We start from the raw sequence: 26,778 nt of genomic DNA, 5'->3' as shown, positions 1-26,778 counted from the left end.
TAATTTATTGTAGAATGTATTCCACACATATTTCAGAGCAAATTCCATGGAAAATGTATGTGAGTCGTATTTCTATGAATCAGACTCTCGGAATATTTCCTTAGAAACAGCTTGTCCTACATTTTTATAAAGTAGCTGCAGCATTTATAGTACACCATTGAATTAACATTTTGTGGTTAAAAATGCAGCCCAAGAAATTAAAATGATATTTGAAACATAAATCCTGCGTGCTAACAACTATCGTTATAAAAGCCGGCCAGAATCAACAGACATAGCTTGTTTTCTGCAAGGCTCTTTCTAGAGACCAGTTCTCCAAAAACATCTGTGCAAATGCAAGGGGAGGGGGGGAGGAAAAAAAAAGCCCCAACAGGAATAGAAGCCATCAGTGGTTAGGTGTGTTATAAATATATTATTACTTCATTGTAATGGCATACAGGCTTTGGCGGGACTGGGGGTGACCTCACTGGCTGTCAGACCTCGACTTACTCCTGGGGAAGGAGCGCGTGGGGTGGGATGCCCGCTCGGCACTGCTTCCGTACCCCACGTAACATAGAGGGACTCCGTAATGTAAGAGCCGTTGGGTTGGATTCATATCAGACCCAGCAATGAGGGGTTTTGCGAGCTTTTATTATCCTGATTCCCAAATGAATCGGCAGAAATCTTTCAGTTATTTGCTGTGGGGTTCCCACCGATGACTTTTTCACCTTAGCCTCAACGTGAGTAATAAGTGCTTTTAGGAAGTCCGTCTTTGCGAAACGAAATCCCGTTCTCACTGCTGAATGTTGCCTAATGATTTGAGGTAGCCAGCTTCAGGCGAAACTTTTCCTAAAATGCCAGGGCATCAGTCCTCTTTAAAATCAACACGTATATAGTCTTGGCTGCCCTTAATCATTAGCTGCTGCCGAAAATGCTGGCCAGTTTTCTTTTTTCAGTCTTATTAAAACACATTTTTGGGTTATGAGAAAAAGCTCAGGCTCCTCCTAGAAGAATTTTGAGCAGAAGAGAGAATATTTTGCAACTAAGGAAAACAGAACAAACTGCCACAAGAGATAGCTTTGTAAGGTTATAGACTAGATTTATCTTGTATCGTATTACTGCTTAGCAGGCAACTGTAGCCAAATTTGTGCGAACTGAAGCTCCGTGCGAGTATGGACATGTAGACCACCTCCAGTTTTCAATCAAAACTGGTAATCAAAACAGGAGAAAGAGTTCAATATACCAAGACCATGGCTGCAAGTGTGAAGTTAATTGTACTAATTGAGGGTTGTTTTCGTGTTTTGGTGATGCTCTTTAGACTCTTCCTCTGGGGTTGTGGGAGCTGGACAGGGAGGCCGGGGATGATGCGAGAAGGGATGGGGGATTTGAGGCCGTAAGGTGCTGGTTTTAGGAGCCATCAAGCTCCTTGGTAGAGGAACACTCACAGTGAGGGGACTGCTGAAGTTCCCATCCTTCTCCATTACTCCTGCAGCTATTCCTGATGGCTGCAGCCCCAGGCTGGCTTCTTCAAAGCCAGGCAAGTAATCTGAAGAGCAAATGTCCTAAAATGAAAGGAAATAAATGACCAAACGTAGCTAGTAGGTACTTTGATGGTCTTGCCGCCTTTTGTGGTCATCACGGCTGGGTCCCCGTGCTTGCTGCACCTTCTGTGTTGCTAAGAAACACTCCATGCTAGCCGCACAGCATTTCCACTGAAACCAGTCCAAAAAATTCAAGATGTTTCAAAAGCTTCTAGAATAATATGCAATTTAAAAACAATTGTCTTCCTTCAGGCCTTTCCCAGCTTAGCCCCCCATAATATATAGGGCTACGGGGTCTAAATCCAAACGGCACACAGCATCCTTTGGGACGTGAGGTCAGCCAAATTCAGGCCCTTTGTATCTCTGCAGCCGCTTGAGGCCAACAAAACGTACCTCGCTTGGCCGCCTGCTTTGCCTCACTGTGTAACTTGAACGTTTGACGGTGAGCCTGTTTTATCCAGGGGTGTTTTAAGAATAGACTATTATTACCATAATCTGAAAATAAGCAGCCAGAAATAATCAGAAAACTTTCATTATTTATTTATTTTAATCAGAAATAAAATATCTCCTCTGATTAGTGGAGGCACAAAGCTGATGTCATGGCTGGTGCTGATCTGAGTTTAAACCTACACTCTCCCAGAGGAGACCGGGAATCTCCACTCAAGTTGTCATCTTGTTCCCGTAGGCGGGGGGCGGGGGGGGCGGGGGCGGAATGTCCCCTGTGCACCTCTCTTTAACCGTGGAGGGAAGGAACCAAAGCTACTTCTGCTCTTGTCTCTCCTTTCTTAGCGTTCCACATACCCCGTGACATGAGATATATCCGCAGAAGGTTTTGGTGACCGTGGGCAGGACAGTAGGCTTGTTCTTGGTGCTACTTGGTCCATGAGCTCTGACACTGAGTGAACCTCGTAACATCACGGATCCAGCACAGGAGTGTGGCTCCAGCCCTGCCGACACTTCACATCACGTTAAGCACACTGTATAAGCATTTGTTTGCCAGTTCAGAGGCTGTAACAGTATGTCTTTATTCCAGAGCTGTGTTTTTTCACAGCTCAGTAAAGCTATTATGGTTGAATGTGGAGTTAAGAAAATGCCCTGTGATTCCTTTTTAAGATTTTATTGTTTTTTTTTATGTGCGTGTCCGTGTTAAGTAGGTATTGCTATCAGTGCAGTCAATCTAATTTTGCTATCGAATAACTCCATCATGGCCAAATAAAAAAATAGCAGTTTATATTACCTGGTTTTGGAGAGGATTATGCTGTCATAAACAGGCTCAGCAGGAGTTTCAACCAGGGCTTAACGTGCAGTAATGGGCTTGAGATGTCTACTTTGGGTTTCCTTATGTGGGACCGTGGTCCCAGCTTTTGTGGCTCTGAGAGATCAGCTGATAGCAACTACGCGTTCCCTGCTTCACGTTCCGCTTTTTAACTTGCTCATCGCTAACTTTACGTACAAAACGTCGTGTTCGACAGAATCACTGGGGTATGGCAAGTAACATCTGTGAGCAATTGTAGGTGGACTGCAAAAAAAAAAAAAAATCCCACCCCAAACCCTTGTTGCTGAAACATCTGTTGGTTTACATGGAACTCAATTTATTATATTATTGAGCGTATGACAAACTTGAGAGAGATGTTATGCAAAAAACCCTATATTTGAAGAAAACAACAAATGAATACCCCTCCCTGTTTTAACAATACATTGGAAAAGGGAGGATTATTTTGTTTTTACGCTGGCCACCTCTCCCTGCTGGTCCTTCTTTCCCTCCTCCTGCAAAAGGAGGAGAACTAGTTGTCCAGCTTCGCCGGCACAACCGTACCGACTTGTGCTGCTCGCCGCTAAAGGCTTCGGGACCATCTGTAGACATCTGGTTAGACGTACCCGGTCGGTCGGTCTGTCTGGTCTAATCTTTCACTAGACGTTTCAGCTCCATTTTTCAAAGCGCCCTGTAAAAGATTTGCATACTCAAAAGGGGAATAGAGTTTCCAAAGGGGGGTGATGCTTACCTCGCTTGCCAAAGTCGATGGTAACAAAGCTGGCAGCAGTATTGGCTGGGAAAGGGTTAAAGTGAAGTCCCAACATCTTTTTAAAACCTCCCTCTTGAGTTTGCCCTGTTACGGTTTGGGGCGGGATAGTCCTCTGGATGTCTGCAGGAGCTTTGCTTTTCACGTCAGTTCAAGCCGAAGAGCTGGGATTTTTTCCAAGGCGTTTCACACTTTTCTTTTGAGGTCGGGGCCAAAGTTTCGATGTTTCAATACCCGGCGTACAGGCCCCCAAACCCTTCCCTGGAGCTGGCCTGCAGACCGCTAATTCAGTAGGAGACATGGCCTAAGTAATCCATGTTAATGATGTGCCTATTTAAACCATGTTGCCTGATAGGAGATGTCTGGTATCTATTAACCCATATACCAATTACACTCTGAAGATGGGGGAAAAGGATACTTTTCAAGAACACAGGCTGTCAAAGATGCACAGAAAAAAAAAAAAAAGTGTTAGTGTAATTTTCTTCATCTCTGTTTCCAGAAGTGGGGGGGGAAACATGGTATGCTACTTGACAAATCTGAGGCTCCAGACATTAAAGAGTGGCTACTGTAAACAAGGTTATAGAAGCGATGTCATCCCTCCCCATCGCCTCCATATGTGGCCCTTTATTTATGTTTCCTAGGAAAATGAGAGGTCTTGTGCTCTTGGCACAGATAAAAGCCTGGTTTGGAAAAAGCCAAGGGGCCAGATCCTTGGGAAGGCGGAGAGCGAAGTAGTCCTGTAGACCTCCCTGGATTGAGGTCCACAGCAGAAGCTGTGCCCGAGTTATCAGCGAGAAGGAGCTAAAGGGTGGAGAAGGCAAAAAAAGGGGGTGTTACTGCTTGAGCTTTTTACATCTGTTTTGTTTACTCGGCAAGCTCATTGTTCCTTTTCTGGCTAAAACTGTCAGACTTGGAGAGATGAGCCTTGCGCACACACGCAAAGTCGCTGCAGCCAGTGGTGAGCCATAATCAGCAGAAGGCCGTGCGGTGTTGTGGTTGGGGATACGAATTTTCCTTTTCCTTGGAATGCAGCTTCCCTGGCTTCCTCCGAGGGAAATGTTTGCTGCCGGCCCCCACCCGCTCTCTTCTGGCACCGCCAAGCTGAAGCACTTGATGGCTCTCCTCGAAGAAACCGAGGGGCCTGCCCTGCGGGAGAATGTGGGGTTGGGGGCTTTTTTTTTATTTATTTATTTTTTATAAAGAAGGGGAAATTTGGAAGGGACACAATATTATTTTAAGTTTGGCTATATTTAAACTCTCAGATTCTTACCAGATTGTTACCTGGTGTATGTTAGCAGGTTGCCAGGGACTTCAGAGCGGCGATGTTGACATACACCTTCTGAGGAGCTGGGCTTTATGTTATTAAAAATTCCCGGTTTTGCATGACTTCAGCCGTAACCTTCTGTGGTCAGCGTTCATTTGCTTGGTATGACCAAACTACACTAAGGCTGGCTCCTGCCATAATAAAATATTGATTTAGATCGTTGGGAAAGGAGAAAGAAGCTGGGGGAGTCAGGGGAGATTTTTCAAGTAAGAGTTGTCTCAATAGCAACGAAAAGAGCTGAATTGAACACCCCCATCCTTTTTCTCTTTTTTTTTTTTTTTTTTTCCTTCTCCATCAGTAGGGGCATATTTCATGAAGTCCCCATTGAGGTTAGATACACTGAGCCTATTTGCATACTTGGAAGAGGTCCCCTTATAGAGGAGTACAGTGAATACCTCTGGCATTTCATATTTAAGTTCTAAATATAAATGCGGTCTAGAAGGAGTTTGTCTGTGAAACTATCCTAACTGCTTGCTTTCTCGCTAACTAGACTTCTTAATGACGTGATTTTCTATGCTAGGGAAGTTCTGATTAGAATATAGGCGTAAATGTGCATGTTGTGCACCCGTGTTAATTGAAAGGCTGAATATTTAATGCGTGGAGGGGGTGCATCTATTTACCGAGCGCACAAGGAAGGCTGCGAACCACGAGCACAAACAGCCCATAGATACATGGGCCAAGACCTGCATTTACACTGCTTTGGGTAAAGACAAGAACTTCTGGACCGCTTAGGACAATTTGGCATATCTGCCTGGCGCGCAGCGATGTGCGATTAAAAAACAATTCCACAGTGTGGATCCATTTGAATACCCGAGTTATTTTATAAAGCCTGCACTGTGTGTTTTGAATGCGCGTTCGCTGTTATGAATAACAGGAATTGTTTGGCTTGGCCTGCCTTTGTGCCGATGCCAGCTGGCACAGAGCGAAGCTGTGACACATGACACTACAGCTGTGTCCACATGTTTCTGCCTTGCAGTATCCACTTATATAATTTACTTTTTTTGATCCACAGGCGAACTAGTCAAGTGAGTATAATTTGCTTTTTTGATCCAGAGTCGAACTATTTGAGCTCATCAAATTACACGTGCCAGCCACTTCTATGAGAATACTTATTTTGCCATTGTCAAAAAAAAAAAAAAAAAAAATTATTATTAGTCGCTTGTGGCAATGCAGCAACTTTATTAAACCCATTGCAGTAAAAGATACATCCCTAATTGAACTTGAGTATTTATTCCACTTGATACATAGAGTTGCAAGACAATAGCTCAATATTTAATCAAATAAGCCATTAAAAGAGTAACTAAGGATGACCTTAGTGTAACTGGTGGACCAGAGCGTGATGCTGGTTTTCCTGGATGTCATCAGGCTGTTCTCTGCCATCGCCATTGGGTTTGTGATTGGGCAACGGTAACCTGCTAACTTCGAGTTAGGAAGATTTTTTTTCCAGCCTATTGCAGGAACCCTTCCCATGCAGCACTGTAAGATGGGTAAACTTGGAAAAATAAAGCTGGTATTGAGCTTAACCTAAACTGAATGTCGTACTCTGAAACTCTTGTTAAAGAAAACACACCGACTCGATTCCAGATATCCAAGACTAAGGCAGGAAACACAACGAAAATATACAACAACTTTTTTCAGCTTGCTGGTAAAGCAGAAATAACATGGCACTAATACAGACAACATTTTCGTGTAAGCCTATTTTATTTTATTTACCTCTTCAATCAGAGTGAAATTGGAGAGGGCATGGATTTAGCTTTTTCCTCTGAATTTAAGAAATACTACCCAAGCGTTTTATTCCCAGCGTGCACTGAACTCCGCTGCGATATGCACTGTCTTGCGTTAATTCAGTGCAGCTTTTCGGATGTCAGGTCTCGTACAGACCAAAGTAGCTGCACGTTATCTGCCGTATGGTCCTGGTAGAGCAACACACCACATTACAGAGCCAGGGTCACAAGTTCATGGCAGAAATGATTCATGTAGCCCGAAGGAGGGAGCCTAAATTCAATACGTGAGACCCAAGAGGGGGAGCGGGGAGCCGATGCTGGTGGCTGCCCCCATCCCAGGTTCTCCCTCTGCTGGCTGTTGCTGAAGGGGCAGAGAAGGTGTACAGAGAGGGACAGAGGCCACCTCTGATGTCCCGTGTGCACATGGTGACCTGAGCCGTGATATATGTATATATAAAATTTTATATATATATATGGAAGGGAAAAGCTGACCTGAGTTTGAACACAGTTCACAGAGCGCTGCGGTGAGAGCTGAGACGTGCATGACAACTGAATATTAAATTCTGTTAGCACTTGGAGTTATTGGGCAGCAAAGAGCTTTAAAGAAACCAAAGCGATTGAGGTTTAACAACAACAAAAAAAAAAAAAAGAGAGAAAGTAGAACTTTAAAAACCTGAGTGTTTTCTCAAGGCACTCAGTAAGTATTATGTTCTTGGTCAATAACATCGCCTTTATGATCATATTGACAATGTGTGCAGAAATGTATGTGGCATGGCAAATTGCAATTTAATGTCAAATGACAATAAAACAGTCGGAGATTATTCAACTGAAACAAAATATCACTTTAATTAAGCATTCCACAGGATAGCTGTAACAAATACATTATTAACGCATAAAATACTGCGTTTCAGGTAAGACTCATTCTATACGAAGGCAAATTCAGAGCTGGGGCCGACAGTCCATATTTCACTCATCCGATTGTGCCGAGGTACGGCAGCACGTATAATCAGATCCAGTTGCCCTTGAAGCCGAAAGGGAGCCTTTCCATTTTAATGACCTATGAGTTACCGCACGTATTGAATTCGAGGGAGGAACGTACTCTTGGGCTTAATGATGAAGTTGCACGTTGGGTTTGTCTGTTTGGGATTTTTCATTATTTTTGTTTGTTTGGTTGGTTTTTTACAGAGAGGTGAACCTGAAAAAAAAATTTGGTTGTTTAATTTCTGGAGCTACTGCCAACTCTGAATTTCTGGTGCCCACAGCGCAAGGCTGGAAATCTCATGGACAGAGCTTTTCCAAGTGGGTTTTGATGCTTCCTGCGCTTGGTCAGGCTGGGGAGCAGAACCCAAGACCTCACTTGCTTGTGAATGAGATGCCGTTGGGGTACATGTATGGATGCACGAGTGAGAGAAAAAGGTGAAAGCCAGGCATCCTGGATCTGTGTAAATAGAGGCATTAACTGAATTTTTTCCAAGCTGCTGAAAGGTTTCTCTGAGCTTTAAGATGGCTCTTGCTTCATTTTCTTGTTTCCTTCTTGTTTTCCTAAATAGCTTGGTATAATCAAGCTGAAATCCAGTAAAAGAAATACTTGCTGTTGTTAATGTTATAGCCAGTTTTATCCAGACAAACTTCAATCAGCGTTTGGTTTCTTTTAGGATGCATGTTTGTATGTAACTTTATATTTAAAAAAACCCCATGTTTTACTGGGGTGTGGGAGAAATGACTGGTATCGCGGCTCGGTAAGAGCCTGAGGAATAATTCACACTCCGTATCTTGTTCTGCAAGTTTTTAGGGAGGAACAAGTAGGCTGTACATATAGGTTGTGAGAAACAACCCCAAAGTAATTTAGTTTGCATTTTTAGGTATCGGCCAACTCCCTTGTATTCCTTTCTATGCAAAGAAAAATTGCAAGGTGGCTTGATAGTTCCATGAAAACCGTGAAACTCCTTCAGCGTCCGTCTTGGCGGGACGTCTTTTTCTTTCCTGACTTTGGGTTTAGCATTAAAAAAAAAACAAACAAACAAAAAAACAAACAAACAAAAAAAAACCAAAAAAAAAAACCAAAAACATAAGAGTTACATTGTGTGAAATATGTACAAACACACGTATGTGTGTGCCGTTTTCAAAGGGCTTCATCCCAACCCGGTGAAATAAATGCGACTGCTTGTGTTTTGAATCAGAGCCTCAATACATTAGGTCATTCCTGCCTCAAGTTGTGCTCTTTGTACCTGAGAGCTGTCTCTCTAAATAGCTGCGAGTGTCAGATTTGCCTATGGAAACAGAGTTGATGCATCTAATAAATAACGGTGTGCCATATGCAACTCTTGCATCTTCTCTGGTGGAGTGCGTTAAAGAAAGTGAGAATTACCGTTTCCAAGACCCGTCACGTGACCCTACAGAAATTTTCAAGTGGCAAAAGCACTGAATGTTTTTTGCTGCAGCACTTTTGGTTTCCGAGGAGAGAAAATTAAAAAAAAAATAGTCATTTGGCTGGATGCGTATGGAATATTGACGAAAGATTTTGTAATCTCTCATCAATTTAGGAAGCCTTCCTGAAGTGGAAGAGTTCTTCATCAGCCTGTCTGTCTGGGTCTTGGTCCCCACAGACTGGATAGTCTGTCATAGCAAGAATCATTTCATGCCGACTTTGAGAGTTGTAAGGGAGTTGGTATGTATGTACTCTGTGGTGAGAAAAGCAGAGGCAAACTGGGGAGAGGAGTAGTTGAGCAGAGGGATATTGCCTATTTTTGTCCTGGGGAATAGAATATTCCATTAGTTTAATGTAAGGGGATTTTCCTAGTTTTTCTTCTTATACTAGAACTTGGTAGAAAAAAGTCTTAGGTGTTATTACATCTGGTGAAACCCCTTTTTGCACTTGTTTCTTAATTTACTAATTGTCTTCAGTCTTGGTGGAAACATCTCCTTTATCCATTGACAACATCTGATGGTGTTTTTTTCCAGTATGAAATGGTGCATACTGATTTTTATTTTTTTTTTCCTCCCCTCCCCTCCCCTCTTAACAGGTACTTAAATCTACAGTTTTGAGCATCCCTAGCTATTTTGCTGCTGAAAATTTTAACAACTTTTTCTTTCTTAATCAAAGTCATCTTGTGGTACTGCCAAGTTACTATAAAGTGACAGGCAAATGAGTTAGAGGGATTTGGCGAAGCTTGTGATATTTAAGGAACCGTAACTGGTAATTGCCTGGCTTCATGTATGCACAGTATGACCTTTCATTTGGAAAGTGATTTTTCTTGTTGGTAGAGTTTGAATTTTCAATGAAAATATGGCTTGGAAGGAGAAAAAGATTGTGAGCTCGCTAAGTTGTTGGTGGTCCATTAACTATCAGTGTCTCTGTGACATTTGGACGTTTTGTCTTTCTCCTCTTCTGCCCAAGCATCGTGCAAAAAGCTCACATAAGCGTGTGTATGTAATCCCGAGTTTCTGGTTTGATGGCAATAAGATCCGTAGTGATAGACTTAGTCATACAGTTTTGTCAGGAGTGAGACCTGAATCTGTGTCAAATACAAGTTACCTCCAACATAGTTGAAGTTTGGAAGATGCTCCACAATAACTTCAGGAGAGACAAAGTGGTCTGACCGTAACAACTGGTGGAAATGCTTCTTTTAAAATCTGGACATAGTGTTGAAAAGAGAAGAATTAGTCATTGACGTTTAGCATCCCCTCCCATGACCAAAGTGCTAGACTTGAATTTAAAGCAGCCTTGTGGGACACTGTCTTATGCTCTCACACAAAATGAGAGAGTTTAGTCAAATACTGGACGGTATTTGGGGTGTTTTACCTTTGCTGTCTGAGAATTGGGGTAAAATAGCAGCCTAAATGCCGTGGGACAAGACATGGCAGCTATTTGCAAAATGATTTATCTTTACAAAATTAACGTAAAGAAAAACAGGCCTTTTTCCTGGCTTTTTTTTTTTTTTAATAGCTCTGCCTTTGAAACTAGAAGTATTTAATAAAAGGTCTAACATTTAAAAAAGAAAAAAAAAAGAAAAAAAAAAAGTTGGTCTGTTCCCTCCCCAGAAGCCATTTCCCATCTAAACAGAAGGTTTTGACAGAAGCATTTAAATCAGCGCTACGGAAAGTTTTCAGAACTAGTTGGTCTCCCTTTGAGCAATCTCTCTGGACAGATTTGTTTGAAGACGTTGCGGTTGATAGTTTAGGTGAGTGCTAAATAACTGTGGTTTTTCATTTTACTAAACAAACATGATACAATATGTTTTCCGATTAAATTTCGAGTTGCAGTGGTTACCATTTTAGAAGCCACATCTGCCAACTGTTACCATTCTATGGGATCTGAGGTACCACACTTATTTCCTATTCCGAGGGCAGAGCAGACTATGCCATCTCCTACAGAACTTTGAGGCAAACGTTGATTAATGTCGACTTTTTAATGGTAACCACTGTGATTTTTTTTCATTCCTATAATTCATGGTATTATACATAATAATAATATGAATATCACTGAATTATTTATACAGTTATGTTGGTAAATAATGATGAGGTAATAACAATGAATTATTCCTATATTTACACCAGTAAATAACAATGAGGAAGAGAAATCTTTTGGTGTAGGCTCAGTCTCTTGCAAGCCTACACCAATTAAAAGATGTTTGCAAATAGGTTTTCACGCCAAAGGAACGGAGCTGCCTTGGGGAGTTTTTAGACTCAAAAATACCCATTTAGAGGTTATAAAGTTCAAGCAAAGCTCCAGCATGATGGTGTAGCAGCCGTCGCTGCCACCATGCTTGGATATATACATGGAAGCGAAAGAGAGGAGGTGCATTTCCTGATACTTTGCGTTGCTGAGACTCATACCGGCAAGTGTGGTTTGGGTTCCCACTTTTGGGAAGGATGTTGAGGCGTGAGAGTCCAGCAAGTAGCTGTAGAAAACCCCCGAAGGTGGCAGAGGTGAAGAACCTCCTCTGCTCGGCTTTGCAGAAGGGAAGACTGGGAGGTGGCTTGACGTGAAGAAATTCTCAGGGGAAGGAAGTACCAAGCAATACAAAATTGTTTAATTTGGTGGATAAATGATGCAAAACAAAACTGGTATCAGGAAGCTGGAGTGAGACAAATGTAAATTGGGAGTGTAAGCACTGCTGGAGTAAATAACTGCTCACGACACACTGCCAATATGGGAACTAATTTTTTATTCCTTCAAATGAAGACTGGAGGCTGATTTCTAGAAAATAAGCTTCGAACAGTGGATGAATAAAAAGACACTAAACTCACCTGCTTGGAGTTTTCCGCATAGAAAAGAGTCAGCTATGTACGCCTAAATTAGCGGTGGCTAAACTCTGGTTTGTCTGCATTTATCTGTAGCTGTGCATGTGATTTTGGCTGAACACAATTAGCAGAGTTTACTACAAGGGTAACTTCATCCCCGGCATTTCATGGCCTGCAATAAACAGTTCAGCCTGGATAAAGTCGTGTTTCCTCCAAACTTAAATTGCACAGAGCTGTTGCATGCGAGCAGTGTGTGTTGTGGGAGGTGTAGAGCGTGGGACGGAGACGAGGAGGGTCTGGGATCCATTTCCAGCCCTGCCACCAACTGGCTGTCTTCAGGCTATTCTTCAGCTGTCGGGTCCCTGCTTTCCCACTTAGAAAATTGGCGTAACAATATTTACCTCGTTAGGAAGCATGTCATGATCTTCAGCTAAAAATTTCAAGGGCTATTGCTATTTATTGTTGTGTTGTATTTTTGACTGAGTTTGCTTGGAGTTATTTCTTGGCGCTTCTGCAGATGCTCCTGGCTTCTCATCTGAAGGATTTCACAAGTTTGCGGACGGGAGCTGATTTTCTTAGTCTCTAGTTCAAAAGAGGGGAGGGCCCCCTTTTGGATCGGAGAAGAAGGTGAAAAAATGTGACTTTTTAATGGTCAGGTCCTGCTGTGAAACTCTTGGGTATGGGAGGGCAGTCAAAGTTGTGCAACGGGCATCTCCTGGAAAGGAGAAACATTGAGGAATTCCTTCTTTTGCTTTTATAACTCCATTCTCAGGGAAATTTCCTCCTTTTAAAGCAGTTGTGTCGCTTGAAATAAGAACAAGCTTGCTTCCTGTGACTGTGGGAGATGCGTTAGGCAGGAATGTTTGCCAGGGTAGGACGGGAGTGGGTCAGAAGAAAGTGGTGAGTGTTTGGCTTCCCGCCTGATGCAAGGTGCTCAGCTGAAGTCTACCTTCCCTCCATGGGTGGTCCTTTTCCAAAGGCAGTTGAAGGACTCCAAAGCACAAGCCCCACCACCTTCCAGTCTTGTGCAACACACGGCTGCAGAGCTGTCTTCACATCCTCCTCCTCCCATTACCTAAGGTAGGTTCAGCCAACTGGGGACCCAGGAGAAACAAGGTCAGGAGGGACATCTTCTGGGCCACTTGTCCCAGTAGGTCAACTTAAAATACTGCCCATATGATGAAGAGCGGCGCAAAAACCTGACTAGTGCATGAAAGCGGACGAAGCTGCCGTCTAAACATCACCGGCTGCGTTTTGAACTCCGTTATTGCAGCGAGGCTGTTTTTGAAGAAAGAAAAACGAAATAAAAAAGCTGAAATGGAGTAAGTCCTTTTGGACTGACATTGGTGAAGCTGAGCTCCAGCTTGGACATTTTTTTTTTTATTATTTTTTTTTCCCCCACAACAACTATCATTAGCCAAGTCGTAATCCATACGGAAACGGAGACAAGTTAAATGGTCGCGGAGCAAGGTCTTTGGAGAATGAGCAGCAAATCCCCGTGGGACTTGGTACCTGCAGAGCCTGGCGGCCTTTTATCTTTCATTAGCAAATATTGTGCGTTATTGGACAGTGCCTGGTGCAGTTACTTACAGGAACATTTAATCAAATAATCTACTCCTCTCCCAGGCGGCTTAGACCACTGCTGTTTTATAGTTACCTACTTCAGCTGGAACAGTTCCTCTCAGCTGTAAAAGCAAATATGCAACATGGAAAAAAGTCTCGTTTTATCAAAACAGACAGAACTATTCCAGCTGCTGATATTAAGGTAAAAATAGCAAGGTTAAATGTTAAACAACCTCCGAGTGGACATTTATAACTACAAAGAAAGCCAGACCAATTGCTCTGAAAGCACTTTCTTAAAAAAAAAAAAAAAAAGAAATAATAATAGCAATAAAAAAAAAAAAATCTTGTTTCACTTCTCAAAAGTAAATTTATTTTCCCCTATTGCTGATGATTAAATACAGTGGAAACCAGTTCCCTTGATAACAAATACATCAGTAATGTGTGGGGCTTCCTGCCTCAGCATCTTGTAACTCGCAAAAGTTTCCATGGCCTGATTTGAATGCTCAAAGTGCTAATAATGTCTGCTAGTCAGCCTTCCTACTGTTCAGAAAATTTCACTCCTGTGGCTTTTTGGCTTGTTTTGAGAAATCACTGTAGAGGTTAGTGAACTTTTCAATGTGTTGGTATTTAAACTGTGGTCAGACAGTGGAAAAAAAAAAATAAAAAGAAAATAAAAGAAGGGGGGGGGGGGGGGGGGGGAGAAAAGAGAAGGAAAAAAAGAAGAAAGAGAAGAAAAAATTAGTTCATAAAAAGATATTCCCCATTAATAATTGTTTATATGACCATTTGCATGGGAATGGAGCTGATTGTGAAACCTCCGCATTAAAATGGAATGCCTCTAACTCTTAACATATCTTGAAAAATATAGTGCATTAAATGAAAAGATGCTTAAAACAATGCTGGGGTTTTGTTCCAGAGAAACATTTGGGCACTTTCACTGGGAAAGGAGGTTAAAAGGTTGTCAATGCTTTCTCCAGGGGCTCTGTCTGACAGTGAACATGTGTTTCCTCCCTTTAATCGGCTCGCCAGTAGCCAGAAAGCTGCTTGTTTTCTGCAGAGGTTGTCAAAAATGATTTCAGTCTGGAGACGATGAATGATAAAAGAGGTTTTCAAACACAGTTTTGCACTGTAGCATTTGCAGTCCCAGAGAGGATGGATTGTATTACAATCTCGGTGCAAAGGGCCATGTTCCTGTAGCAAGAAAACAGTGCCTCGTTCAACCTGTTTGATGCTTCCACTTACCTTTCAAAGTTGAAAAATAGAAGCTGGACCTCAACTAAAGGGAAAAAAAAAAGGGGGGGGGGGAATCATCCCCAGAGCATGTTCCTTCTCTCTAGTAAATTAAGTGGCTTATATATTTCATAAAATTTCTGTTTTTCTCATGCCGTTCCTGGGAGTCACATTTCCTTCAGGAGTTTATAGAGTGCTCGTTCTTCTGGATGTATTAAATAGGCTGCATAGCCCTTCCCTCTGAATTTAGCAATAAAACTTTCTCCGCGAAGACCGGGCCTATAGTCAAAAGACCTGATGCCATAAAATACCGACCTACCATAGCTCCTGCTGAAATCACCCTTTCAGATACCACTCAGCATCTTCCTGAGTTAAATACCTGCGTGTACGCAGAAACCCAGTTCTTTATTTTGGGGCAAGACTTTAAAAACTGTTTAAGTCATGCCAGCAGAACAGATTTCACCGGCACAGGTTAATGCCAAGTCCCGAAACCAACAGGGGATTTATTGAAGCTGGCCGGATCCCCGTGCCATTTCCACTGATGGTATTGCCAACTCTACAGGCTCAGAAATTCCATACGCGAGAGATTTTTTAAAAAACAAAAGTGTAATAACATCAGTGGGCAGCCCTGCCTGTGATAGATGGTTTTATTCCTGCACCCCCGCAGCCCCTGCCCAGTGCCTGCGTGATGATTAGTTGCCCAGTCTCCCACGCGCATTGATTAACATGATGCTGCATGTCTTGCTGTTGTATAAGCTACTTTTTTCCCAGAAATTCATTCTTTCTTCCCAAACTCCAAATTGGTTCAGTCTTTCGTCCTGCACAACCACCAGTTTGGTGACTCCCAACTTTCCCGCTGCCAATTTCCATCTAATCTCTTTCTCTTCACGTGGATTCTGCTGCCAAACCCTACTTTTGTTCAACCTTCCCATCATCTCCATCCATCTCTTGTTTTCCTACTCATAATTTTATCTGTATTCCTCCTTGGCTTCTTCAGCACCGTCGGTCAGGAGAAGGTGCAGAGGGGGAGCACCTGCCAAGTGCTCTTCATCCTTCAATTGCCCATCCCTGCTTTTTGAGGAGGGAAGAGCTCAGGAGTCATCCTTGCTGTCATCCGTGCTGGCTTCTCCCCACAAGGCTGGCGGGCAGCGAGGGAGTGTCCCCTCTCCAGGCTGGTGTTGGCTGATGCTGGATTCGTCTGTCACGGCTGGAGCTGTCCCCAGCTTTGCCAAAATTTGGGTGGAAAAAGAGCTGATAGGAGCAGCAGGAGCAGAAACCATTTGTGGGATAACCGAGCTCAGCAAATGCCCTCCCAGTAAGTACTGTGCAAGGCGGGTGAAATGCACAGAAGGAAAGCAGAGTTTAAACATACTGAATATATTTGGTTGCTCAATGATGCTTTCTGTGTTTTTCTATTCTTTTCCTTTTCTTTTGCTTTTTAACTGGAAAAAAAGAGCGCAGTAGAGTTTCTATCGCGAATTTCAGTGGTTCTCCTTTCAGTTACATTGCGTTGCTGCTAACAGGAACTTCCTGTTTAGTTGCTACACTAAAAGGACATATATAAACAAGAGAGTCCCAGAAATGACTAAATACGAAGTCCAGAAGGTTTTTATTACAGTCTTTTGAGTCTTGTACGTGGGGAAGGCTTTATTCCTTCTTTTTTTTTTTTTTTTTTTTCTTCTTCTGGGCACAACTAAATTCCAAAAGATTTCTTGCGTGGTAACTCGTATTCCGGTCTTTATTACTTCTGACGATATTTTAAATACTTGGAGTTAAATTTTCTGCCAAGAAAGGCAGGCTGTCAGGCAGCAACTGTATTGTGTGGAACCAAAAATTGATTGTACACTCAAAGTATAGTTGGGAAACTTGAAGACAGAACTGGACAACTTCTTTTTTCATTTTAATTTGATTACCATTTAAGCGGTCTAATGTCATCACTGGGAGGTTTTGCTGCTTGGAAATCTCATTTGGGGCCAAAAAAGCATATAACAGGTGCATGAAGAATTTGCTAATGTGCTTTGAAGAACCTGTGCAAAACAAGTAATGGTTTGTGTGTCTGGAAAGTCCCCGTTGGTCCATACAGCGTCTACGTCACATTGGTCTTCACTAATTCTTGGGCAGCGTTTTGAATATTTAAAATGCTGTCTCAGCACAAAGAATTGTAATGACCTTGGCTTTCTCAAAACTCTCCCCATCCAAACCGAAGCGCCAGGGAGAGACGGGTTGAAGGCAGTGCCATGCCGCCAGGAGGAGGTTCAGCTCCTCCTCTTCCTCACACCGAAATATTTGGCTAATGTCCTAGAGATTTGGCTAAGTGGATTCAATCAACTGTTTTCACTCTATTATAGTTCATAATCCCTATTCAAGATGAAGTGCACTGCAGCCTAATGAATGTGGTAATGGAATCCTTGTGTATGTTTTTCCACAGCAGGGTGCAGATTAGCATAAGTGTCATATTCTGTTGGCGTGCCTGCTATTATATCTGAGGCGTTGCGCACACTGGGAATTTTTCAACTGGATAATAAGAAGATGAATATGGTATGCACATGCACATAGAACACACGAGTCTTAGAAAGTGATCTATAATAAATCTCACCTGGAGGGGCATTATGATAGATTTAACTTTGCCTTTTGGCTTAAAAACGCAATGCTTAAGCCAAGCGGTACGGTAATGCGAGTACAAAAGAATTAGATTAAGTTTCATGCACAGTTTTAAAGAATGTTGTCATTTAGGGTAGTGGAGTGCTGGAGAGTTCTCTGTAGGTCTTAAGGTTTCATATATTCATATATTTCATATATTCAAGTTCAAAAGCTTGACTCGGATGTCCGCCTCACTGAAGGCTGATTGTTGCCACTCCGAGAGATGGCACACAGGTAGAGGAGAGATTATGGGTTGTAGAAGATCACCATGTACGCGCCTCTTTGGGCAGTCGCTATCAGCCTGCGAAAGAGGCAGAAGAAAAGCCCAATTATCTTTATTTCAATAGCACTTTGATTTTCCCTGCTGAACGGAGCGGTTTGGTTTTTTTCCACATGCTCATCCAAGTGGGACTGAGCAGAAGTTCATGCCCAAACAAAAATCCCTCCCAAAACACAGAGGCGAGTGCTTTGCTGCAAAGCGTTGTACAGCGCTCAGTCTATGTTGTGACCTCTGAAACGTGTTTTGCTCTGAGTTGGAGAATGCATTTTTCAGTTACTTAAGGTGGTTTAGTTTTCCTCTGGTTAAAGAAACTCCTGATGAGTCTCCTTGCACATCACCTAGGAGAGACGGCACAGCTGATGATTAGTCCCAGAATTTATTACTTGATTATGGAAAGTGAGGGCCTGAGAAATTCATACCACTTAAGCAGTGGTTTAGTGTGACTAATCAAAGAGGTTTTCCTGGCACACAGGAGGTATCGATATATATAGACTAGTGTAGAAAAGCGTATCTTTATGCTTTTAAGCATGGTGGCACGGTAACAACTTAAGCATATTAATCAGTCCGAGGTAAGTGCTGCTTCTGTATCACACTTTAATCCGATTCTTTCTGCAGTGTTGGAGAAATTATATCTGTGGCTGCAATAACATTTAGCAAAGAAATTGTTTGCCAAGTGAACGAGACAATCAGACCAGTCACTCAGACCTGAGAATTAAGCACAAATTTCGTTTACCTTTATTATCAGTACATTTCTGCACAATCGTCCCAAGTCAAACTATTTGAATTTTACTGAGAGGGTAGCGAGCCATCAAAGGGTGGTAATGTTTGTTTGTTTGGTATTTAGTCTAGAGGAACATTGCTTTTAAAAAAAAAAAAAAAATCTATTATCGTAGGTTAGTAATCTGATATATTTTTCCTGAGAACAAAACTTGGACTTTGGAGGGCTAAAATCTGCGATACAGTTGAGCTGCGAGTGTTATTCTCTGTTGTTTTCCGAAGCCGGAATGCCCTCTTCAAAACTCAGAGAGCCCCGTCTCATGTGCTTATTAGCAAAAAATAGTTTTCTACCAACTCCACAAAACTTGTTTTAAAAAAAAAAAAAAATTAAAAAAAAAAAAAAACCAAAACAACAAAAACCACTGCTGGTTGAAAGAATGTAAATTGGGGGTTCCAGTGAAGTTCAAGCATCCTTTACAATCACATCACCCCTTTCCTTGAACGTGGCATAAAGAGGCTGGGTGGCAAATGTATTTAAGACTCTGAGGAAAAGGGCTGTTAAGTCGACCTTGGTAACTTAACTGAAACAGTATACGTGTAAATCCATCGCAAATCCCTGGCCTTTTACAACTCCTGTCCCAATGGAAATCAGATCACAGAACTGTTTACAAGAGACTACGAGTCATTTGGATAAAGAGCCATGACAGCAGGCCCCGTATTATTGGAAATTTTAGTAACCCAAGCCTAAATAAATATTCTAAAAGCAAAATAATAAGGATTAGGTAATTATTATGAGGTAATTATACTTACCATATTTTGTATTTAGTAGAGAAGAATGATTTCACTGTAAATGTCAATGCTTTGCAATCAGTTGTAATCTTTGGTGTTTAAAGATAAGGTTCCCATTTCAAAAAAAAAAAAAAAAAAAGTGCACATATATCTTTTACCCTGAGCTTTAGATGTCCTGAATGGTAATCTTTAAAACCGCTAGAAGTAGTGTCATAAAAATATTTTACAACATTATTTAATGTATGAGCTAATCCACAGCTAATGGTCAATTTTTGCCATATTTTCTAAGCGGGAGGAGAGGGGAGGGTGGGGACCCCACTCCTGTTCAGCCACACACCCCATCGGCACAGCGACAAAAGGGAATCATTTCCATTTTCAGTGCTCCAAGAACCTTCTTGGGGTAGAATCAGAGAATCCCTGAATGGTTTGGGTTGGAAGGGACCTTGAAGACCATCTAGTTCCAACCCCTGGGGACACCTCCCACTAGACCAGGTTGCTCCAAGCCCCAACCGAACAACTAGTACGTATTCATCAGTGCTTCAATTAATCTTCCCCAAATAATATTTTATGGGCATATGCTTGGAAATAGTGGCATTAAACTCGTGTAAGGTTGGGTGGTGGGTTTTTTCCTTCCTCCCCAAAATCACTTTGAAATATTTACCGCAAACAGATGCGAGTATACTGTTAACTTGAAGAATTAAAGTCCTTTCTCAGGCAAATCTTTATTTTACAATTAATAATTGTAGAAAGGGAGGAGGCCTGCCTGTACGCGTAACATTGCAGGAAGCACCTAGATAGCTCCGACTGAAATTTGCCTTGGATGCTTCTTGTTATAGTCAGGCTGCCTTGTCATTGCCTGGCCATGCAGCTGCCCCTGTAGTCCCCAGCCCATGTGCCACCTACCAGCCGCAACAGTGCCACCAGCAGCTCTTCCCCGAGCCCTTCCACAGGAGAAGCCTTGAGGAAGGACGTAAGTGAAACCCACACCCCATATTTCTCTGCGAGGTGAAATTATTGCTTGGCCTGGTCAGTTATGGAAACAGGCTGCTCACATGTAGGGGTTTTGTGGCTCTGGTGGTGACACAATGCAGCCCGGCAGCCTACGGACAGGTCGGCCATCTGGTGGAGCTCACGACATGGAGTCCTTGTTTTGCACCAGCCTGCATACAGAGATGATAGCTGTGACCGATTTGGCTGCCTTGGAGGTTCAAGTTCTTTTCTCAGCCCTTCCGTAGGTTTCTGGTGTCTGTCCTGGGCATGTGAGATTACTGAGATGTTTTGTCCTTGAAAAAGTAGAAATAACACTCTTGTCTGGGGGTGCCTGGAGCCTTAAGTTGTTAATATTGGTAATGTCCTCAGAGATCCTCACAGGGAGGATGCTGTGTCACTGGGTTTGTGATTCAGAAAAGAGAAAATAAGGGTACCGATGAGATTTGTACCTCTCAGGCAGGAGCATGGAGATGAAGGGCATTTACTGCCATCTATGGTGGTAAAGCGATAGTGTGGACACCTGCACCCAAACCCGATACCTCCGATGTTCACCCCAGAGACTACAAAGCTGTAATAATTTTATTTCATTTTTTTTAAGTGCAATTGTTTTGTTATGTATTTGTCCAGTGAGGAAGCCCAAAACACAATGGCCGTATGGAGAAATACTTGGTTTCTTTGTGTAGAAAAGGACTGAAATGCTGCACTGAGGTTTTTTTGTAGGTGGCTGTTGTTTAGTGTGATGTGCTTGAAGGACAGAAGCCACCTGAGGGCATGGGGAAATCGGTCTCCTCTGGTGCCGTCTCACAAAGCCAGTACCCACTGTGATTTTTCAGAGGGAGAACAGAGCTCTCTGTCCCAGAGAATCTTTATAAGCTGAGCACACGCGTCTGGACACCGGGGAAGACATGTCTATAGAAATATATAGCTCTTGACCGGCCGAGCCGGCAGTATGCAAGCTGCCATCAGCGGTGTAGGGGCTAAGCTGTGTGTTTTCTGAAGAAAAAACGCTCCAAACGTTGTCATCCTTCCCACTGTCTGCAGAACCGGGATTTTGGCTCATGCCTCTGTGGAGAGCAGCTGGTGCTTCTCTCCTTGCTCAGGCCTGTCTCCCTACAGCTTGGCCAAAAGTAGTCCAAGCCCAAAGGTTCTTGTTGCTGATAGGAAGACCATGATCTCGCAGGTAGGAGCAGGGCGAGTACTGCATTGTGTTATGTATTTTACATTCAAGGAAGACGATTAGCAGCCGTGCAGCTCTGTGTGGTGAATGAACCTCAGCTGTATTGATGGCTGAGGGTAAAAGAGAGTCATAAATGGTACCAGAATCTTGTGACGGGGAAATCACCCAGTTGCTGCTCCGTGTGCTCTCGTTTCACTCACCTCCTGGCTTGGACCATTGAAATTATTACAGCTTCAATTATCAGGCAATAGATGGCTCCTTGCTGAAAGCAGGGAAGCGGGTGGCAATCCTAATGAGATCCTGATCCCGAGGACCTAATTCCCCTCTCATTTCCAGTCCCTTTACAGTCAAAGCTCCCTGGATTTAAGTGGAATTGAGTCTGATTTGCATTGCGAGGGGACTTGGGATCGGGTCTGGGGCATCTTTGCAAGAGAAAGGTTTGCTCTCCCGGTTGGCGGTAGCAAGGTTAGTGTATTCGCCACCCTGTGGGAGTGGACTGTAAAATCTCAAATGGATTTTTTTTTTACTTCTTGTCTGGCATCAGGTGCCTCTTCACTGCCTGCCGGAACCTGCATATCCCGCCCCAGCCCCCGTCGGATCAGGGATGCTGTCTGTCCCTGAGCTGCAAAGCCGGAGTCTCCATCATTCCTCTTTTCCCCACAATAATTTGCACTTAAACTGCTAGCAGTTACGATTTAGCATTTTCTCCTAGCACTGGCTAAATAATAGCGACGCGCTCCCTACTGTCATTGGGCTTCGCTAATTTTAGCTCAGATGGAGTTCTGATTTCTTCAGGAGAGCCTTAAAACCTTCTTCCAGCTTCGCGTTTTATCCATCTTTGAAGCCCAAACAAATTAGCAAAGTTGAGAACTTTATTTTCAGAGTTCCTTAAGCCCTTAACAGTAAATCCTTTTCTCACGTTCCAGATGTTGTGGTTTTCTTGACCTCAGTTTATATTTCCCTTTGACATGAACAAGCCGACATCTTACTCCGGCCTTACCAATTTCTTTGGAGAGCCGAGCAAAGGGGGACGCAAGAAGCCTCCTGAAAGGTTTTCGGAGAGAGAGAATGAAAAAAAAAAAAACAACTTTGTACTATCATACCGGCCCGATGCTTCGTCTGTAGTCGTTAGGCATTGCCTCCGCCGCTTTGCACCCCGACCTCTGCAGAGCTATTTTCACGTATCCAACGCGTTTTTGCCAATGTATTTTTCATCCCTTTCCTTTTCACTTGAGTACTTTACATTTTGGAGGTAGCGCTCACCTGTATGTGGGTATGTCTCAAGAGTGGCCCCTGAACGAATTAAGCGTGTTGTTTTGGCAACATGTCGAAATCTGCGCAAATCCTTCTTTTCCACTTCAGTTCTGCAGAGCGTTTTGAACATGCTAAAATGTAGCAGTTTGGGCAGTCCCTTGGATTTGAGCAGTGTCAATTATGCATTACGTGCATTAATTAAACGCCCGAATGTATCTATTCTCTTCCAGCCACCGGTGAATCGTTTGAAATGTAGTTTGTGCCTTTTTTTTATCCTCTTCAAATGTTGGATTTTTGAAGACAAGCACCTGCAAGCCTTTTAGGAGGTGTTACTCCTGCTGTTACTGACGTTTTAATAAATGCAGAAATAAATGCTCCCCACCAAATTGTCTAATGTCAACACTTACCTCATCGAAAGAAGTGAGTCAGTTTGAACAGAATTTATACCATGTGCCGTACCTACGGCCGCCTGACGTGAAGCGCATCCAGTTTTGTACCCATTTTTCCTGTTTTCTTTGAAACCATAGTAACTATCAGACTGCGTTCATAAATATTACAATGAATATTTGTCTTTGTGTGCTCGCACAGGGAAACATATGAAAAATGGATCAAAGATAGCAATTCATAAAGGAGGGGGGAAAAACCCACCCTTCCGCGTGGTGTATCAGTCTGCCTTCCCCACGAGCGTAGGCGCTTGCTCGTGCCAGCAAATATTTTACCGTAGGGGAAAACAAATACAGTGACAGAGGGTAATGCCCTCAACTGAGAGAGCACTGGTATTTGGTGACTTCTTTGCACCTCAAGGCAATGCCAAATGTGACCGGCACGATGCTGCTTCGCTCTCCGTGGATAATTCGTTCTGGGAAGAGAGGGGGTTGCGCTGGCATTTCGGTTTAGGCATCTGTCAGCTGAAATAACTGGGGGAAATGTGGAGGGAGGAGAGGAGATGTCGAAACGCGGCTGAATCCAACCTCTGGTGTTGCGAAGCTTCTTAGGGGCCACAGAAGGCACGGTCAGGGCTTAACTCTCCTTGGGAGGCTTTGGCATCGTTTATTTGGCCTTGGGGCTGGCTCGCTGCCCCATCAGGCAATATTCCGTCTGCAGGGATCACGGGAAAGCTGGAGGTATTTTACAGATCTAAACTGCTGCATTTGCAGGGGGGAGCGGGAGAGCTGATCAACAATATTGTGTTGTTTCAGCTTTTATAGACAAAAAAAAAAAAAAATCTGTATTTTTAGGGTATTTATTTTAGCTCACCGGTGTACTGTCCATTTATTGAAAGCAATCTGGTGTAAAGAAAGCATCCCAACAGGATGGTTCTGGAGACAGGTTATGAACTGTTTCAGTTTGAGGAAATCGGATAATTCTTTGGCTAGAGGGAAGCGAAGAACAAAGGAAACTGTTTTCCAGCAATTGGTGAAGTTTCAGAGGCTTGAGTTTTGTCTGGATGATAACAAATAGTTGAGCACAATAGCAGAGACATCCAGGTTTAAGAAGATAATGAAAAATTGGCCAGAAATATATTGAAAACAGGTCACCTTTCTATTTCTTCTGGATGGAAAAACCACAAAAGATTTTTTTTTTCCCACCTTTTTTCTTTTTTTTTTTCTTTTTTTTTTTTTTAGGATAGAGCTGGGGTCACGTCACCTCCTCTGTTCTCTTTTTGTTCTGTGTCTGAGGATGAAAATGATAGAACTTACTTGAGCTTTGAGGATTTTTGCTGGGCTTAATTCAGGGCTGCATCACCTTTTCAGTTTCACCAGTGAAAAGCCAGAATAGTTTTGTATTTTCTTTACTTAAGAGACGCAAGTCTGGTCTCCTCTACGCCAAGTCAGGCAGAAACCTATCGCTGCTGGCACGATCTGAGGGTAAAGTGTCTATAAGGTATATTATGAGTCAGAGTCTCAAATCAAGAGCCGCAGTCCCCGGCATCAGCATGATAAAAACGTTGGGTTTGGTTTATTCGCCTTTCCATAATTCTCTGGGTTATGTTTTGAGGCTTTCATCCAAAACTAAAAGGGAGTGAGACTTTTGGGGGATGAGAGGGTGGGATGAAGTCGAGCCTGACATTCTAATGAAAATACTGAATATCTTGAGGTTTGGGATAAAGCGTCAGGAGCGGGCAGTGCAACCAGGGTATAAGTCTCCGAGTTCCCTTCCCACTTCACAGCAGCCTCACTGGTCTGCCGGTAAAAGTCAAATTGAACTCAGCACCATCATTAAGTGCCTGGGAGTACAACCTGTCCGTGGTGTTCATTTTCAGCATGGACCAGGCTAAGCAGCTTGGGACTGGGAGAGGAATTGCCCTCTGATGACTTGAAAGTAGTTACCGAAGAGCTCTAAATAGTCCTATTCATTGCAAAGATGCCATCAGGGTATCGACTAGTAAAAACGTGGAGAACAAATGAAGAAAGTAAGCTAATGGTGCTGGGTCTGGAAAACCCAGATCACTCCGTGGTGCGTTTCCTCTTACCCTTCTGCGCACACAGACACCTGTTTTGTGAGAAATGTAGCTTTTCCCGAAAAGCCCCGAGGTGCACCTGTGTTGCCGGGGTGAGGTAATGGTAGACGGGAACGGGTTTCAGCTGAGACAAGGAGTGGCAAAGAAGTATGTGTGTGTGTTTTTAGGACCCACCCAGAAATGCTGAGGGGGCAAGGTTAGGAGTGGGATGGCAATTTGGGGTGAGGGGTTGGAGGTGGGAGGTGGGAGAGCCTGAGGCCACCTCCATCCTCCCAGGAATTCATCAGTGCTCCAGCATGGAGCTGAGAAAATCATGGCTCTGTCCCGGCACATGTGGATTTCCCTTCCATTAGAAATTGTGCCGGATGGTCAGGCTATTTGGATATTTAAGAGAAAAGTGTGGTAAAGCAGAAGGAAAAACTGCCAATTAATTTTTGGTGAGGTATTTTTTTTTCCTGTTTGAACTTCTTGTTGTTAAATAAGTTTGGGGGAGCATTTTTTCTTCTTGAGGGGGAGAAAAAAACAAGTCAAATGTTTGCCTTAAAATATGTAAGGTTTTCTTTCTGAATTGTTTTTTTTATTATTTTTTAATGAACACATTTCACCGAAAAAGTGCGAACAAGCTGCATTTCCAGACTCTTAACAGCTAGTACTTCTGAGCCTCAGGCCCTGCTAATGACCAGTGGCCAGTGTTGATGCAGCCTGCTAGGACTCCAAAACTGGACTTTGTGGTGGTTGACAAAATGTAGTTTAAGGGAAGGAAAATTAAAAATCTCTGTCCTGAAAAATTTCTGTCCTGAAAAAAAGACATAGAGGGTCAGGACGTTGCTTCCTCCCTGCCGCGCAGTAAGATAGGGTTGGCCAAGGGGTTGGCTCTTAGGCTCTTGAGAAACCTGTGTCTCATCCAGGGCTGGGCTTGCCCAGGAGCTGCTGGGAGAGCCAAACCTGCTGTGGTGAGTGCGTGTGGTGACTGGGGGTGCCCATACTGGTGTCTCTGAGTCAGCCTGGTCTGCAGTTGAGCAGAGGACCCAAAAGAACAACTGGAGTTTGTCGAGTATGAGCCATTCAAGGAGCAGCCATTCCCTTTAGCTCTTCTTGGCAGTGGTGTGGCCTTGGCCATGGGATGCGGGTGGTTCACAGGGTTAGGAGGGTTGACTTCTCTTGCAGTAGCGCTTTCTGTGCTCTTCTTGGTCCACAACTATCTTTTTAAGAGCTTTTCTTGAGCTGCTGGGTGATGGGCTGCAATGCCATTGTGTTTTGAGGCATCATCTTTGAAAACATGCAGTTGGGAGAAGATGTAAGCAAGGGGAACTGGTGGCATTTAGGGGCAGACTTTATCTTACAAACTCCCACCGCAGGAAAAAAGATGGGAAGAAGGGAAGAAGATTTAAAGCTGTTGAATCTGGGCTGCCCAACACGTTGACAGGGAGCGCAACTTGTGTGCGGGAGTTGCAGGTGGGTGTCAGACAAGTGGGAAGTATTCTGGAAGAGTATATGGGATATGTGAGTTTTCCATGCCTCCAGAGCTCTGGTGTGGGGAAGGAATTGAGCCTTAGGTGGCTTAACGAGCGGGCAAAGTGAAGGGCAAGAAAGCAGGGAAAGAGAGGAGGAGTAGTGCAAGAGGCAGGTGGCTAATAGTGGCAGAGAAGTTTTCCTCCTCTTGTCTCTTCAACATGATTCCCACTTGCCCCGGAGAAGCACGTAAGGCACAGTTGAAAGAAAAGAAGGTAGAGACTAAAGGAATATATTTTAAAGGCCTATTCTTGGCATCAGGAGGGGAGAGTAAAAATAAAGAGGACTTTTTTTTTTTTTAATGAATTAAAATATTTCTGGCTAGCTGAAATGTT

Source organism: Vanellus vanellus, assembly GCF_965231255.1.
Source record: "Vanellus vanellus genome assembly, chromosome: 3".
Lineage (NCBI taxonomy): Eukaryota > Metazoa > Chordata > Aves > Charadriiformes > Charadriidae > Vanellus > Vanellus vanellus.
Note: the sequence above shows the minus strand (reverse complement) of the source record.